This window comes from Rhinolophus ferrumequinum, chromosome 3 (assembly GCF_004115265.2).
Source record: "Rhinolophus ferrumequinum isolate MPI-CBG mRhiFer1 chromosome 3, mRhiFer1_v1.p, whole genome shotgun sequence".
Classification (NCBI taxonomy): Eukaryota; Metazoa; Chordata; class Mammalia; order Chiroptera; family Rhinolophidae; genus Rhinolophus; species Rhinolophus ferrumequinum.
The window spans coordinates 37,901,374-37,917,683 of record NC_046286.1 but is presented as its reverse complement, the minus strand read 5'-3'; the positions used below and the strand labels follow the sequence as shown (position 1 = coordinate 37,917,683).

Here is a 16,310-nt window from a genome sequence, read left to right as displayed (position 1 = left end):
AGTAAGAGTTCAGTATATATTAGATTAATAATAATGGACAACAGCATAGGTTTGAAAGTAGCTACAGTTCATACTCAATGTGATTGATAAATGAGAACACAAGTACTATAGCATTCTAATAAGCATTATAACTTCATAGAAACCTGGTTCTGTACTTAAATGTGGCAACTGCAGAGTTTCCTTGAAAAATGAGCTTAGAGTGACAATTGTAATTGGGAAGGGGGTGGCAGAAGACCTGCATGTTCTGCATCACAACCACCAAGCTCACCTTCCCAGAGAGCCTGGCAGAGCTGAGCCTGTTGCCCACAGCAGAGGGCCTTAGTAACACCCCCCACCCCCGGCATACAACACTTCTCTACGTTTCATCCAAAGAATTTTCATTCATTTGTTGAGATCATATGTGCCCAGCACTCTTGGAGTCACCGATCAAACTGTCAGGCACCTATCTCTCAGGCCCCTTCCCTCCCGCTTTATAGGCTGCTGTCATCTGGAATGATTCTTATGCCCCTGGGATAAACCATCTAAAGCCCCTGATGAACAATTTCTTGACTTAAGCAATCACAATGAACCTCACACCTACTCCATAACTGACAGCTAGAAGTGCCCCAATTCTAAAATCTTTATACTTCCACACGCAGACTATAGCTTTCACTCTTTTTGTTTCTTTCTTTTATTCCCTGGACTTGTCACTTGACACACCTAGGCCATCCAGAACACTTGTATCACTATATCTTTTAGTTGCTGTTGTTTTCTTCCCCTAGGTTTATTGCCATATAATTGACATATAACTTTGTATGAAAGTGTTTAGCATAATGATTTTATATGTATATATATATTGTGAAATGATTACCACAGTAGTTTAGCTAAGATTCATCACCTCAAATAGTTACAAAGGTTTCTTTTCTTAAATGATAAGAACTTTTAAGGTCTATTCTCTTAGCAACTTTAAGATATACAACATAGTACTGTTAACTATAGTCACCATGCTGTACATTACATCCCCGGAAGTTATTTATCTTATAACTGGAAGTTTGTACTTTTTGATCACCTTCACCTATTTCCCCACTCCCACCCCCACCTCTGGAAACCGCCAATCTGTTTCTATGAGTTCAACTTTTTAGATTCCACATATAAATGAGATCATACAGTATTTGTCTTTCTTGTGTGACTTTATTCACATAGTATAATGCCCTCAAAGTCCAACCATGTCACAAATGACAAGATTTCATCCTCTTTTTTATGGCTGAAGAGTATTCCATTGTATGTGTGTGTTTGTATGCATTGCATTTTCTTTATCCATTCATCCATAGATACACATAGGTTGTTTCTATGTCTTGACTATTATGAATAATGCTGCAGTAAACATGGAAGGAAGATATCTCTTTGAGATCTTGATTTCATTTCATTTGGATAAATTCCCAGTAGTGGAATTGCTGGGTCATATGGTAGACCTATTTTTTTTTTTTTTTTTGAAGAACCTCCACACTGTTTTCTGTAGCTGCACCAGTTTACGTTCCCACAGACAGTGCTCAAGGGTTCCCCCCTTTTCTTTGCATCCTCGCCAACACTTGTTATCTCTTTTCTTTTTAATGACAGCTATTCTAACAGGTCTCAGGTGATATCTCATTGTGGTTTTGATTTACCTTTCCCTTGTAATTAGTAATGTTGAACAGTTTTCCATGTACCTGTTGGTCATTTGTATGTCTTTGGAAAAATGTCTATGCAGTTCCTCTCCCCATTTTTTAATCTGATTTCTTTTTTGCAATTGAGTTGTATGAGTTCTTTATATATTTTGAGTATTAACCCCTTATCATATATATGATTGGCAAATATTTTCTCCTATTCCATGGGATTTCCTCTGCTATGCAGAAGCTTTTTCATTTGATGTAATTCCACTTTTTGTTTTTGCTTTTGTTTTCTTTGCTTTTGGTGTCAATACATGGCTTTCTATATCTTCAATAAGTACTTTTTAAAGAACTGAATATGTGCCATGTGTATCTCTTAATTTCTCAGAAACATACAGACAGCCACAAATTAGCTTTATTCTTGAAACCATTCTTTTTAAGCACTCAAATGATTTCTGCATAAAGTGAGGAGATATAGATTCCAATGTTCTTCCCTTTTCTTTTTAATTCTGAGTGAATCACAGCTTAGAAAACAAGTGGTGTGAGTTTTAGGGTCAGTGAGAGTTGTTGATTATGGGTTGCTTCATTTCTATTTCAGTGAAAAAATCCTCATTCAATAAACACATTTATTTTGTTCATAGACGAGTTATAGAGATAGAACAAGGTATAAACATTTTCACTAACCTCAGTACATTCAAAGAAAAAGACATATAAACAATATTTGATCATAATTATTTCCAGTAAAATGTGTTAATATCTATCATACAAAGATAGCAGTAGGACGGATATGGGTGCCCCTGCCCCTGCGGGAAAACTTCACAGAAGGCATTAGGTTTTCATTGCATGAGAAAACTGTTCAGAACAAATACGATTTTACTTGCCACAGGGAGCAAAATAAAAACAATCAGTAATAGATAGATTATTGAAATACATTTGGAACTTCCTCATGACACTGAAGTGACTCCAACGATTTCTTTCAGTACTGACAGACCTTAGCATGACAGCCATTAAAATGGCGGCAATACAGTCTCATGCTTATGGCAAAAAGTAAGAATTAATCATATTTAATTGACGTTTTATTGCTAGGGTAGCCAAATACAGAAGAAATAATTGGCTTTATTTTCTGTACTTACTGAAAACTTCTCTTGAATTAATTATAATCGAAGGCATAGAACTGATGTGACAGTGACTGTACACCTGGCTCCTCCACCACCATCTGCTCCTACGTGTCATGGCTTCACGCACCCTTTCCGAACTTGTAGAGAGAGCACCACTGATTCTTTTATTTCAGCATATGTTTTACTTTTCATTAACTCACCACAAGAAATAAGAAAGTGTTTCCTCGCTCCTTTCCACTCCTAGCAAGAGCACAGAGCTCTTAAAAGTGACAGGAATTCTTATTAAAAATGACTTCCCCAGGAGTCCTCCAGTTTCTCGCTAAAGAATCGATGAGGGCAGAAGAATCTCTAAGCAAGAGGCTGACTGAGCTGGAGAGAGAAACATAATCCATGCCTCCTCCCACCAATTCTTCTGTACTTGCCAAACCACAGGGTGGAGGACCAAGGAGCATTTTTGCTGTGAAGAGGGCAAGATGTAGCAAGCTCTCTGGGAATTGTCATACTTAGGCCAAGGCTACAGCATGCCACGTCAGGGTCAATGGAAAAGCATTGAACACAGGTGCCACAATCTGCTCTCCAGCAGAGGAGTGGAACGGGGTTTTCTGCTGTTACCTACGTGCACACTGACCAAGGACAAGTGACACAGGCCTTTGTGGGGACGTTCCAGTTGGAACCAATGAAGATAAGGGTAAAGGAAAAGTCAATTAAACAAAAATACAGATCCCATGAGAAACAGTGAGGTGACACAGAAAAGGAACAGTATCCTAAATATAAGGAAGAACAAGAGTGGGAATGACTTACTAAAGAGACCAGAATAAATCGAGGGAGGATGGTTGGTAAGTTCAGTGGCATTAAAGGTACATACATGTCCATTATGAAAAGGTGCAAGCCAATGAAAGATACAAAGACAAAATATTGAATTATAAAAAGCATATAAAGAGTAAAATGAAAATGCAATGAGGAAAATTGATAAGAACTAAAATTCCCAAAGGAAAATTGAAATCCACACTGAAGATAATAAACTGAAGAAGGAACATTACAGGAAATTGAACAAATAATGAAGGAAGAACTGGAGAAGTCACTTGAAATATAATCGGTAAGGGCTGACCTGTCTGGAAAATGAAGATCACCTTTGGGACTCAGAAACAATGAGAAAGACTGAAGACAAAGGGATGGTCTGTTTGCCAGCGCTGAAGCTGTCCCATCACCAGAATCTACCAATCTTTGCTGACCAACATCTTGGGTTTTACCTGGCTACCTCCACACAGGAGAGAAGGCAAAGGCTGCTGCCTATATAAGGTAGGGCTTGGGAACTGAGGCACCCACGTAAGGCTGAAGCCATCAGAAGTCTCTACCAGTAGAAGTTTTGTTTGAACTAGGAAAACAAAACAAAACTCCAAGAGTGAGAATATGAATTCTTGCCTGTTTCACTTGGTTCCCAGGGGATAAAAAAAAAAGAAAGAAAAAAAAGAAAAAAGACTATCTGAAAATTTGGAGTCATAAATCTACCCTCACACAGGTTGGAGATAAAGTTCACACATACTTTAAAATTTGTACTATCTTATTCCTTGTAGGTTAAGTAGCCGTAGGTCCTAAAGCCATTTGTATGTGATGCTTTTTCCAGGAGGCTAGAGAAAGAGTGTGGAGACCTTGGACTCCCTTTCATTTTCTATTATCAATATACTATAAATATACAGAGGGTGCCAAAAAATGTACACACATTTTAAGAAAGGAAAAAAATTATTAAAATTGTAATACTCAATATATACCAATAACAAAAGATGAATGAAAGTCACGTTTGACTTCTGCAATTACAAGAGGTGCTCAAAGTGGTTACCATCAGCATCCAGACACTTCTGATTACAGCGAACTACTGCTTGAGCACCGTTGACCCAAGTGTCCACTTGTATACATGTTTTTGGCACCTCCGGTATATTATATTAAATCCATATAATGTAAATATGTAATAAAATATAAAGCCTTTCTTCAACATGTGGCAGGGATTGGGAGATAGATTCAGACATGGCCACTGTTACAAATATAACAGTAAATATACTCTGATATATTCCTTGCATACTTTAAATTTTGGAATGAAAAACATTTACCAAATTTTGTATTCATACCATCATTCTTTAATACAAGATTTCAATTTGCAATCCCAACTTCTGAATTAATAAGCCGAAATTTAGAGAGGTGAGAAAGTTTAATCAATTCACAGAGAAATGAGTAGTCTATATCTTCAAGATGGAAGAAATTAACCCCAATTCATTCACACATTGAAGAAAGGCTTTTATTATGTTCTGAAGGCTTGAAAGACATTTTACTGCAACCTTTTCATGTAGATAGAGAGCCTCTGTTTGCAGGTATAAAAATAATCAGGAATCCTAAATCTAAATTTTAGAACATGCTTTGTCACCATGAACTCTACTCTTAACGAATTATTGGTATCATGACTCAAAAAGTTATGGATAATGATTGTGTCAAGAGAAAGACAAACACAAATTCATGAGCCATTCAAATGGGTATCAGTAATGTCGCTAGTCTTTGTGTGGGCATCTGTTCTATGTAACCCTTGAGACACTCTCCAAACTAAAATGTTAAAATGGCCAGAAAAGTGGAATGATCATTATACAATCAGTTTGAAGAGTGCCCATAAACCACATGTTGAATTGGCTGCCACTCTAAGTGTTTTGATTCAAACAGCAACTGCATTTGATTATGTTCAGAGAAGTAGATTTTCCAAAGCCACTGAACTGGTTAATAATGAAGCTAGAACAGAACCCAGAGATTCCACTGGAACTCTGTTTCCTTTCAACACATTTTACCAATTCTATTACATCTTTCCCTTCGTCCATGATCAAATAATGAGTAAATTAATGATAACAACGTCAGCTCATCATTTTTAAGAAATAATAAATTCATTTTTATATTTTGAGTTGTACTGTCACAGCCTCTTTGGATAAGCTACTGAAATTAGAACATGGAGACCATTATAATACTTACAAGTATATAGTAATATACAGCCTTTAGTGATAAATCTACCTGGTCTTTTTTTTGAAACACTGATTATACCCTCTGGCATAAACCAGAGAAACTGCAATGGTTATTTTGAACCATTTGTTCTTCAATAGATTTTATGAAGAGTACTCTGCCTACATCTTTATAGCTTTCTCCTTGGTTGTTTTTTCTCAGTAGGCCTTTTCTCAACTTTGAGTTGAAACAAAATTTTAAATTGCCATTTAATTACAATATTATGATAATAGAGAAAATTTTGAAAAATAAGGCATCTTTAATTTAGCTAAAGAAATTTTGCTTTTAGACAAAAATAAAAGAAGACAATTCAGTAATTTATTCATTGTTAACTTCTCAGTAAAATCATCTAAGTGGAAGCCCTACTCCACAGAAATTCTATGATGGTGTTTCATTTTACTCACTACTTACATGGCATTCAACCACAAAGCACTTACTTGAAATAAGGACAGTATATAAACTGCAACAGTTTTCTAAAAAGCTTAGTAATACTTTTTTTAAATCAATATCCCATCACTCAACAAACTTAAGTCAATTCTGTGAAACCGCCTCAGAAACAGAAAAAAAAAAAAAACACAAAACACGATGCCTAATGTCTCTCAAAGAGAATCAGAATTTGTTGGTTCTGCCACTCCCACCCCCATTCCTCTCCTGTTCTCTTTTCTCACTTCTTGCCAGAGGGAATGGGGTTTCTCTCAGTTTTAACCATTCATGCTGCTGGTGCATAGTTAGATGACCTTGACCACTACTGAAGAGAGAAAACAAAAACAAAATATCTCAAGGATTCCTGCCATATTCTCCAGCTCATAAATGCCCCGTTCCCAGTCAGCATGCCAGAAAGATATGTTTCTGTCCAAACTTTTGTTGCTCTCAAGCACTGTATAGTTCCTTGAGTGGGGATAATTTTAGATCAAATCTGGGAGATAAAAGAGGGGAAAAAATGGGAAACATATTCTATATGGTGTTTTTGTTCAGGTAATTTCCTTAATTCATATGATATATACCGGGGGTGCCAAAAAATGTATACACATGACTTGTGTTCACTTCTTGTTATCGGTATATACTGCAATTTTAATAGTTTTTTTTTCCTTTCTTAAAATGTGTATACATTTTTTTTGGCACCCTCTGTGTGTGTGTGTGTGTGTGTGTGTGTGTGTGTGTGTGTGTGTGTTTAATTTCAGGGTCCTCAGAGAGTTGCGTTGTTGTTTTTTTTTTTTAATTTTTTCAGTTTAATCAGTGGAAGAAGGAGGCTAATTTATTGGCTTATTCCATCTCATCTACCATCCTAACTCACATTTTGGATTTTGAACTTTAAGAATGTATTATGCAAAATCAAAATCATAAAGCAAGCATAATGTGTTTTCTGGGCTCCCATGACAAATCTTTCAACTCTTTTCAGATGCGCAGTGCCATAGTCACACAAGGAAATTGAAGCATCACCTGGTTCCTCTTCAACGTGTTTCTTAAATTTATTTGTCCAGGATTTATGGACAGATTAGCATAAATCTGTTGAGGGGAAGATTAGCATTGTAAAGTTACATTCCCAGAGTAAAACAAAATCTTTGTGGTTATCCATACCTGTCTTCCACAGAAGATGGTTTAGAGACCATCAATTGTTAAACATAATACTTAGAAAAAGTTTTCTTGAACATGGTGCTAATATTATTCACTTTTATAAATGCATATGAATCTCAGTGGAGATTTGTATTTTAAGCTTTATATCTTACTGAATATTAATAATAACAGCAGATAAAAGCCATTGAGCACTTACAATGTCAAGTTCGCGAAATGCAAACATGGACTATTTAATGAGACCCTCAAAATCTCTAAGTGATATCTAGGTACTATTGCTGATAATATTTAAAAGGAGAAACATTGAGGCTTAAAAGGATTTTTATTTAATCCTTCACTATTTTTTATTACATTTCTTAGGGTGACATTGGTTAATAAAATAATATAGGGTCAAGTGTACAATTCTATAATATATCATCTAGATGTTGCATTGTGTGTTCACCACCCAAAGTCAAATCTCCTTCCATCACTATATACTTAACCCCTTTACCCTTTTCTACCTCTGCCCCTCCCACCTATCCTCTGGTAACCATTAAACTGTTGTCTGTCTGTGAGTTTTTGCTTGTTTGTTGCTTTCAGTTTTATATCCCCCATAAAATCTTATCGTTCTTGACTTTTTCTGTCTAACTTATTTCACTTAGCATCTCAAGATCCATTCCATGTTGTTGCAAATGACAGTATTTCATCTTTTCTTATGGCCAAGTAATATTCCTCTGTACTTATGTACAACACCTTCTTTATCCAATCATCTATCAAAGGAATTTCGGTTATTTCCATGGCTGGGCGATCATGAATAATGCTGCAATTAACATGGGGGTACATGTATCTTTATGGATAATTGTTTTTAGATTTTTGGGGTAGATAACCAGAAGAGGGATTGCTGGGTTGTATGGTAAGTCTATTCTTAAAGTCTGAGGAACTTCCATACTGTTTTCCATAGCGGTTGTATCAATTCCCACCAGCAGTGTATGATGGTTCCTTTTTCTTCACAGCCTCTCCGACACTTGTTACTACTTGCCTTGTTGATGATAGCCATTCTAACAGGTGTGAGGTGGTTGTGGTTTGCATTTCCCTAATAGCCAGTGAGGTCAAACATCTTCTCATGTGTCTGTTGGCCGTTTGTATGTATTCTTGGCAGAAGTGTCTGTTCAGGTTCTTTGCCCATTTTTTAATTGGATTATTTGTTTTTTGTGTGTGAGTATGTGTGTGTGGTTGAGTTGTATGAATTCTTTATATATTTGGGATATTAGCCCCTTATCAGAGGTGTTGTTTGTAAATATCTTCTCCCATTTGGTTGGTTGCCTCTTTGTTTTGTTGATGGTTTTTTGTTTGTTTGTTTACTTATTTATTTTTTGCTGTGCAGAAGCGTTTTAATTTGATATATATAGTCCCATTCATTTATTTTAGCTTTTACTTCCCTTGCCTTTGAGGTCAGATTGATGAAGTCCTCTCTAAGACCAAGTTCCCTAAGTTTAGTACCTATGCTTTCTTCAATGCAATTTATTGTTTCAGATCTTATATGTAGGTCTTCAATCCATTCTGAGTTCATTTTGGCACATGGTGACAGATAGCAGTCTAGTTTCATTCTTTTGCATGTGGCTTTCCAACGTTCCCTGCACCATTTACTGAAGAGGCTTTCTTTTCTCTACGGTATGTTTTTGACTCCTTTGTCGAAAATTATCTGTCCATGTTTATGTGGGTTTGTTTCTGGGTTTTCAGTTCTACTCCATTGGTCTGTGTGTCTGTTTTTCCATCAATACCATGCTGTTTTGATTATTGTCGCATTGTGGTATAAATTGAAGTCAGGGAGTGTGATACTTCTAGTCTTGTTCATTTTTCTTCAGGATTGCTTTGGATATTCAGGGTATTTTGTGATTCCATACAAATCTGATGATTTTTTTGTTCTACTTTTAAAAAAACGCCATTGGGATTTTGATGGGATTGCATTAAATCTGTATATTGCTTTGGGTAATGGGGTTATTTTAACTACGGTGACTATTCTAATACATGAACATGGAATATCTTTCCATTTCTTTCTGTTTTCTTCAATTTTTTAAAAAAAATGTTTGTAGTTTTCAGCATATCGGTCCTTCACATCTTTTGTTAAGTTTATCTCTAAGTAATTTATTCTTTTTCCCACAATTGCAGAAGGAATTCTTTTTTTTTCCATTCCTTTTTCTGAATTTTCATTGTTAGTATATAGGAAGGCAATGAGTTTGTGTACATTGATTGTGTTTTTAGTCAGCAACTTTACTGTGTTCATTTATTATTTCTAATAGCTTTTTGGTGGAGTCTTTAGGGTTAGGGTTTTCTATATAAACATCATGTCATCTGCAAAAAGTGACATTTAACTTCTTCATTCCCAATTTGGATGCCTTTTATTTCTTTCTCTGACCTGATTGCTCTGACTGGATTCAAAGATCCAGTTCTTTCCATAGGTTTGGGATGTTCCCATTGACTCTTTGTTTGAACAGGCTCTCTGTGCCCTTCTCCCTCTTGTCACCTTCTTATATTGCTCTTTCTGATGGAGTCAGATAGTTCTTGTAGTGTTCTTTCATTTCTTTTAACTCTCAAGTCTCTCTCTTCTTTCATCTGTATCATTTCCACATTTCTGTCTTCAATATCACTAATTCTTTCCTCCATCTGCTCAGGTCTATTTCCTATGGTTGCTATTTCATTGTTCATCTCTTTGCTTGAGTTCTTCAGCTCCAGAATTTCTATTTGTTGTTTGTTTTGGTTTTTACTTCCATCTCTTTGGTAAAGTATTCATTTGGTTCATTGATTTTATTTCTGAGTTCATTAAACTGCCTGAGTTTTCTTGCATCTCATTGAGATTTTTCAGAAATGCAATCTTGAATTTTCTGTCATCTAAGTCACTTATTTCCATGTCTTTAAGTTTATTTTCTGGAGATTTTTCATTTTCTTTCAGAGCTGCCGTGTTACCTTGGCTGTTCATGTATTTTCATGGATTATTTCTCTGCCTAGGCATTTATGGGAATGAGCTGTGTAGCAGATTGATATGAAGTGGTCTTTCTCTTGTTTTCCAGTAGGTGGTGCTGGAGCGTTTTATTTTCTCTTGTGCCCTTTTGGTTTCTGGCAGTGGAAGATGCCTGTAGTTCCTGGGGAGGTGGGTGTCTCCTACGTGACCAGGTAACCTAGGTATCAGCTCACTACCCCGGTGGAAGAATGTGTTGGGCAGTGGGTTTCTGAGTCCCTGAAATCCCAGTGTTTCCCCTGTAGCCAGATGCAGTGCTGTGCTGCCTGAGCTGTCCCAGGTGCCCCTGGTGGGATCAGCTGTGGAAGGTGTGGGCAGCGTGGGCTGAGAGAGGCTGCTAGTGTGTCCATGACTTTTTTTCTCCTCCCACTATGGGCAACTGCCAGCTGCCTTGCCTCTATATCTCTGCTCATTGCTGAGATTAGCCACAGTGTGTGTTTGCTGCTCAGGAACTCTCTACAGTTTTCAGCGCTGTAGATATCTTGCCCTTTAACCCAACATTCACTGCTACAGTTTTTCCTGGGGCCCACTGCTAACTTTGGGAAGGTGTGGGAGGTGACCAGGCTCTGTGGCTTTATTTTCTGCCTGGCAGTAAAGGCTGCTAGAACACAGTTGTCACACTTCTGTATTTGATCTCTGCCCAATGTCTCTGCACCAATTGCTGGATTCAGCTGTGTTATATGCTGATCACTGAGGCAGGAATGCTCGGGGCCACAGAGAGTGCACCTGCAGCCTGAATCCTACCCTCTCCTGGGACCCGAAGTGAGCTCTGGGCTGCATCTATCTGTGGCACCCGTCCTTGCTCTTCTCCCTTCTCTCCTCCCCTGTTCACCCACCTTCAGATGTTTTGATGTGTGGATCTCTCACATGTGCTTGTGTGTTGTGCATGGAGTCCTCTGTTGAATTGTAGCTCCTCAACTGGTTATAACTTCAAGGGAAGAAATAAAAAAAAAAAAATCCTCACACTGGCATAGCTCTGAGGTCACTGTTTAAATATTTATTTCTGAAAACTAAGGACTTTCTAAAAACATCACAATAATATTACCTCTAAAAAAAAATAATTCCTTAGTATCATGTACAGTGTTCAGCTTTCCCCAACTGTCTTATAAGTTATTGTATTTTCTGGTTTGTTCAAATCAGGATACAAGTAAGATTCATATATAGCAGGAATTGGCAAACCTTTTTTGTAAAGAGCCAAATAGTCAATATTTGATGCTTTGCTGGCCATACTCAATCTGCTGTTTTAGTGCAAAAGCAGCCACAGATCAGACATAAATGAATAGTAAGCATGGCTGTGTTCCAATAAAACTTTATTTACAAAAGCACATGGAAGGCCTGATTTGGCACAAAGACCATAGTCCATCAATCCCTGATATACACTAATAGGATAATATGTCTCTTTAGTCTCTTAAAATATAGGCTCCTTCTTCTTCTTTCTCCCTCTCCACTCTTCTCAAGATAATGCAGTCTATTTGTTGAAGAAATTAAGTTGTGTTTCTTGCACAGTCTGGATTTTACCAACTATATCCTCATGGTTAATTTAACATGTTTCTTTGTTCTATATTGGCTTTAAATTTGTAATTCATTCTAGAGCCTTCAGGTTTCATTTGATGACAAGACGGATGACTTCAGAGAACACACATTTTAACCCAGGCATGTGATTCCAAACCTCATGCTCTCAGCCAGTGATTTAGGTTATCCTTGGAGGCTTCTTTTAAAAAGATCTAGCCTATATGTTGGCAAATGCCTTAGCTAACTTTCATCTTTGTTGCCAGTTGAACTCACAGAAGTTTTTTTCGTATTAAGCATTAGCTTCACAAAGGTATTCAACGATGTGGAAATGTTTAGGCCAATTGTGTATTTGGGGGAATTTTAAGCCCTGATTTACCCTTACCTCATACTTAATTATTTGCATCGAAAACACTGGTAAGGGAGAAACTGCTAATCTACAACAGAGCTCATTACCAGGAATTTCTCCTAAGGTCTTGTTAAACAATCAAAAATATAAAAGGAAAAACCTGTGCTGAGGACCACTGGTCTCTATGTTGTCCAGCTGAGCACAGTTTGATGCAAACTCTATTCTCCCTGATGGATTGACTGCTAAGTGAGCCAAGCTTCCTAGATCTTATATGTGATCAAAATATACATCATTTCAGAAAATAATATGGTTCCTCTCTCAAAAGAAATAGGTCAGCTGTTTCCTGCTCAGAGATAATGATTATTTGTCTTTTTATCTTATTAAAAAAATGCTTATTTTAATCTACATTTTGCCCTCATATAAATGAAATTAGTTTACTTTGGAGAAAGTATATACAAACACATTGCAGATTCAGAATCTTTAATTTGCATGATCTATTTTTATAAATGAGTTGCTTAGCTTTTATTTTAACAAGATAAACAGACATCTGAAAAGTAAAAATGCTTCCTGATATGGGCAGCAGAGTTTTTGAGTTTTCTTCTGCTAATAAGCTTTCTTTTTTTCCAATTTAAAAAATCTATTTTCAGGTAGAAATTTCATCTACTCTGTAAACATTAGGTTTCTGAAGTATTTAATATAAGCATGCACATAATATTCTCAATTCAGATTTCACCACATCCTTCTCAATAGTCCAAAAGCATTATTCAATTTTAATAGCTTGGCTACTGTACCCAAAAACATGCTGATACAGGTACAAGTTGTATCTAAGGAGAACAACATTTCTGTAAAATATCCATTAGAAACTAAGATTTCATTTTAAGTTAACATAGTTCTGATACTCAAGGAGACTTTTTCTTTTAGAATCTATATTTTAAATTCTGAAATACTTTTTCAACATAAAAATATTTCATAATGCAAAAAAGCATAGCTCTTGAGTACACACATTATATATTTTCAACACCCATCAATAGTTTTTTCCAATTTACTTCAGATTCGGTATTTTTAAAAGAAATTTTGAAAGAGTGGATATACTGGATGTGTGTCTCACATGTGTGGAAACAGTTTTATATATATAATTTTCAAAACTGGTATATTTGAGTTTCTTTCCTCCTTGCATACTGTAACTGAACATTATGCTTTCAAACTTTATCACTAATACATAAACACCTAATTTATTCATTGCAACTGCTACAGAATACTCATTTTTGATATATCATATCCAGCTATCTTTTAAAAATAGACACTATTATTTCCAGTCTTTTAGCTATTACAAAAATGTTAACATCTACAGTCCTGTACAGGTCTCCGTTGTATAACCAACCTGCCATGTCTTAGAGAATATGCATCATTAACTTTACCCAGTGATGAACTCCATTTCCTCACAAAATCACTAACACCTGATATTATTGTCAAGTTACTTTTTTAAAAAAAGTTATTTCAATATAATCAGTAAATCAGAAAGAACAATCTTATTGTTTTGTAACTTTGCATTTCCTTGGTACTGCGAATGTTGAGATTCATTCATGTTAATTTTCTTTTTTCTCTTCTATTAAACTGCCTTTTCACATTATTATCTATTTTTCTATTGGATTTTTATTTCTTTTTCTTATTAGTGTGTAGTTTATTATATAATCGTAGCATTCATCTTTTATTTGTGATGAATTATACAGGTTTTTTTTTGAGGGAAATACTATAAAGCTATTTACAATGTAATCAACTGAAATACACGTTGTTAAAGAAATTTTTTTTGTCGGCTGTCTTGGTTCCATAAACGTTCTCCTAGCACACTGAGGCCTCAGGAACTTGATAGCAACTTGGGAAGAAGAAGATAAAAGCTGGTGGTACTCATTGGGGATATGCCCAACGAGAAAGAAAAGAAGGCTGAGGACTAGGCCTATCTCCTCCTCAAGTGAACCTCCTGCTGGTTGTTATTAGGAAGAAATTTTACCTGTTGACTGTCCTTAGTAGAAAGTTCCTAGCTAAAAAATTACTTATAGTAAATAGACTCAGAATCTATGAGACATTGCCCCTTGAAGATGACCATATAAGCAGTAAAATTAGCTGGGTTATAAAATGGAGATGTTTAACAACTTAAAGCTCCCCCTGTGTGAGAAACACCACAAAATCTCACTTGGGGAGCTCATCTACTATTCGAGGACAGAGAGACATGTCTCAAAACAAAAACCTTAGGAACTACACAGGATGTCCCACATCTCTTTCTACTTCCTCTGTGCCCCTTGATTGCCTATCTCTTTGAAAATATTAGTAAAGCCTATATTGAATAAGATCTCTCTGATTCATACTATTTAATCCAATTGTGAGTTTGTTCAAAGTATTGGCAGCTATTTTGTCAGGTCTAAGCCTCGACCCCCAAGACGCTCTATATTATCTACTTTGTGCCTTGTCTCTCTTTCTCCTATCGATTTTACTTGCCACACCATAGAAACTTTCTATGGATTTCAGTTTCTTCATAAAATGCTATCTTTGACACCTTCGTACTCACCCTCACCTCAAGGCAACAGGTTAGTTAACGGGCTCCAGATTGGAGCTAGGATTGGAATTAGGATTCTTTAACACTCATATAAACATAAGCATTCCTGCCTCTTTTTCCATGTGACCTTTCCACATTAACAAAACACTATTTTTTAAAAATAATTTAAAATAAAATACATTGATAAACCTGCCTTCATTAGTATAATATTTCAGCAATGCCTGACCATAAGGCTGGTTCTGTGAAATTCACACACCATCTAGGTAGCTGGAGAAACCTGTAAACTTTTTAATAAAATTTTCATAGACAAAACAGAACTTACGGAAAACAAATCTGTTGCCTTTATAGATATTCACCCGGTTGATTCTCTGTAACTCTTCATTTACTGCCTGGGTTATCCTAGGTGTGGAAGCTGCTTAGATTCTATCTAAAAGGAGGAAGAAAGCCCCTCAAAGAAGGAGTTACTCACAACATTTTCCAACAGTGTCCCAACTGATTGAGAAATTAGAATCAGTGTCTTGATTTTGTTCTCAGTTTTGAACAGCCCAAGAAGGCAGGCTCTTAGAAAATCAATGTTAGAAGTCTATGGAATCCAGGAGCCACTTTTTCAAAGTTAGTTTCAAAATAAAGACAAAACCAAGGTGATTATGTCACAAGATGATAAATATATAATAATCATGATAAAAACATTTTGTCATTCCAAAAAGAATGATAGTTACAAACTCAAAATTTTAATCAACTAATAAAGACTCTAGGCAGGGGACTACATACATACTTGTCAAGATATTAGGAGAGTTTACCCTCAGCATCATATAAACAGTTTTTTCAAGACCCAAGAAACTGCATTCAAGTAAACACAGCTATAGAAAAGGATGACAAGATAAAAGGATACCAACCCACTTTCTCAAAACTCCAGTTCATAGTAGATTATACGAGATCAGACAATTAAGTTCGCTAACTCATCCTAGAAAAAGTGCTACATACCTCATTGCTGAATATCAGTACAATCACCTTCGAAGTACTCCCCTTGGGAACCTATGCACCGATGCCAGCATCTAGTCCACCCTTCAAAGCAATTTTGGAGCTTTTTTTCTGGAATGGCCATTATAGCTGCATCTATATGATTATCCTCTCTTTTTCAACTCAAAGCCGTTTTTCAAGTTGTTCCTTTTCCATGAAGTCTTTTTGGGAACTTGCACCCTACCTTGATCACTTAGCACTCTTACAAACAGCACCATGCATTTTAACATTTCTTTTTTTTTTTTCCATTCGTAAATGTGCCTTATTTCTTTCTCAAATTGACTTCTCACTCCTTGAGTTCAGTAAAAATTACTTTTTAAAAAAATTATCTAACAGAGTTCTTAAGAGAGTTTACCATTTAGTAGCCCCTTGAAAAATTGCTGACTAGATGATTTACCGTGTCATTCATTGAATTCAATTAGGTTGGTGCAAAAATAATTGCAGTTTAAAAGGTCAAAAATTGCAAAAACCTCAATTACTTTTGCACCAACCTAATATTTTGGGATGGTGTCGTTAAATGTAGAGAACTTAGATGTAAGTA

At 36.1% G+C, this 16,310-nt stretch overlaps 1 protein-coding gene across 3 annotated transcripts in view; it reads right to left on the bottom strand.

Annotated features, from left to right (window-relative positions):
- MEI4 (meiotic double-stranded break formation protein 4) overlaps window positions 1–16,310 on the bottom strand; it is a 187,004-nt gene that overhangs the window by 47,789 nt on the left and 122,905 nt on the right. The gene's annotated exons all lie outside the window — the stretch shown is intronic.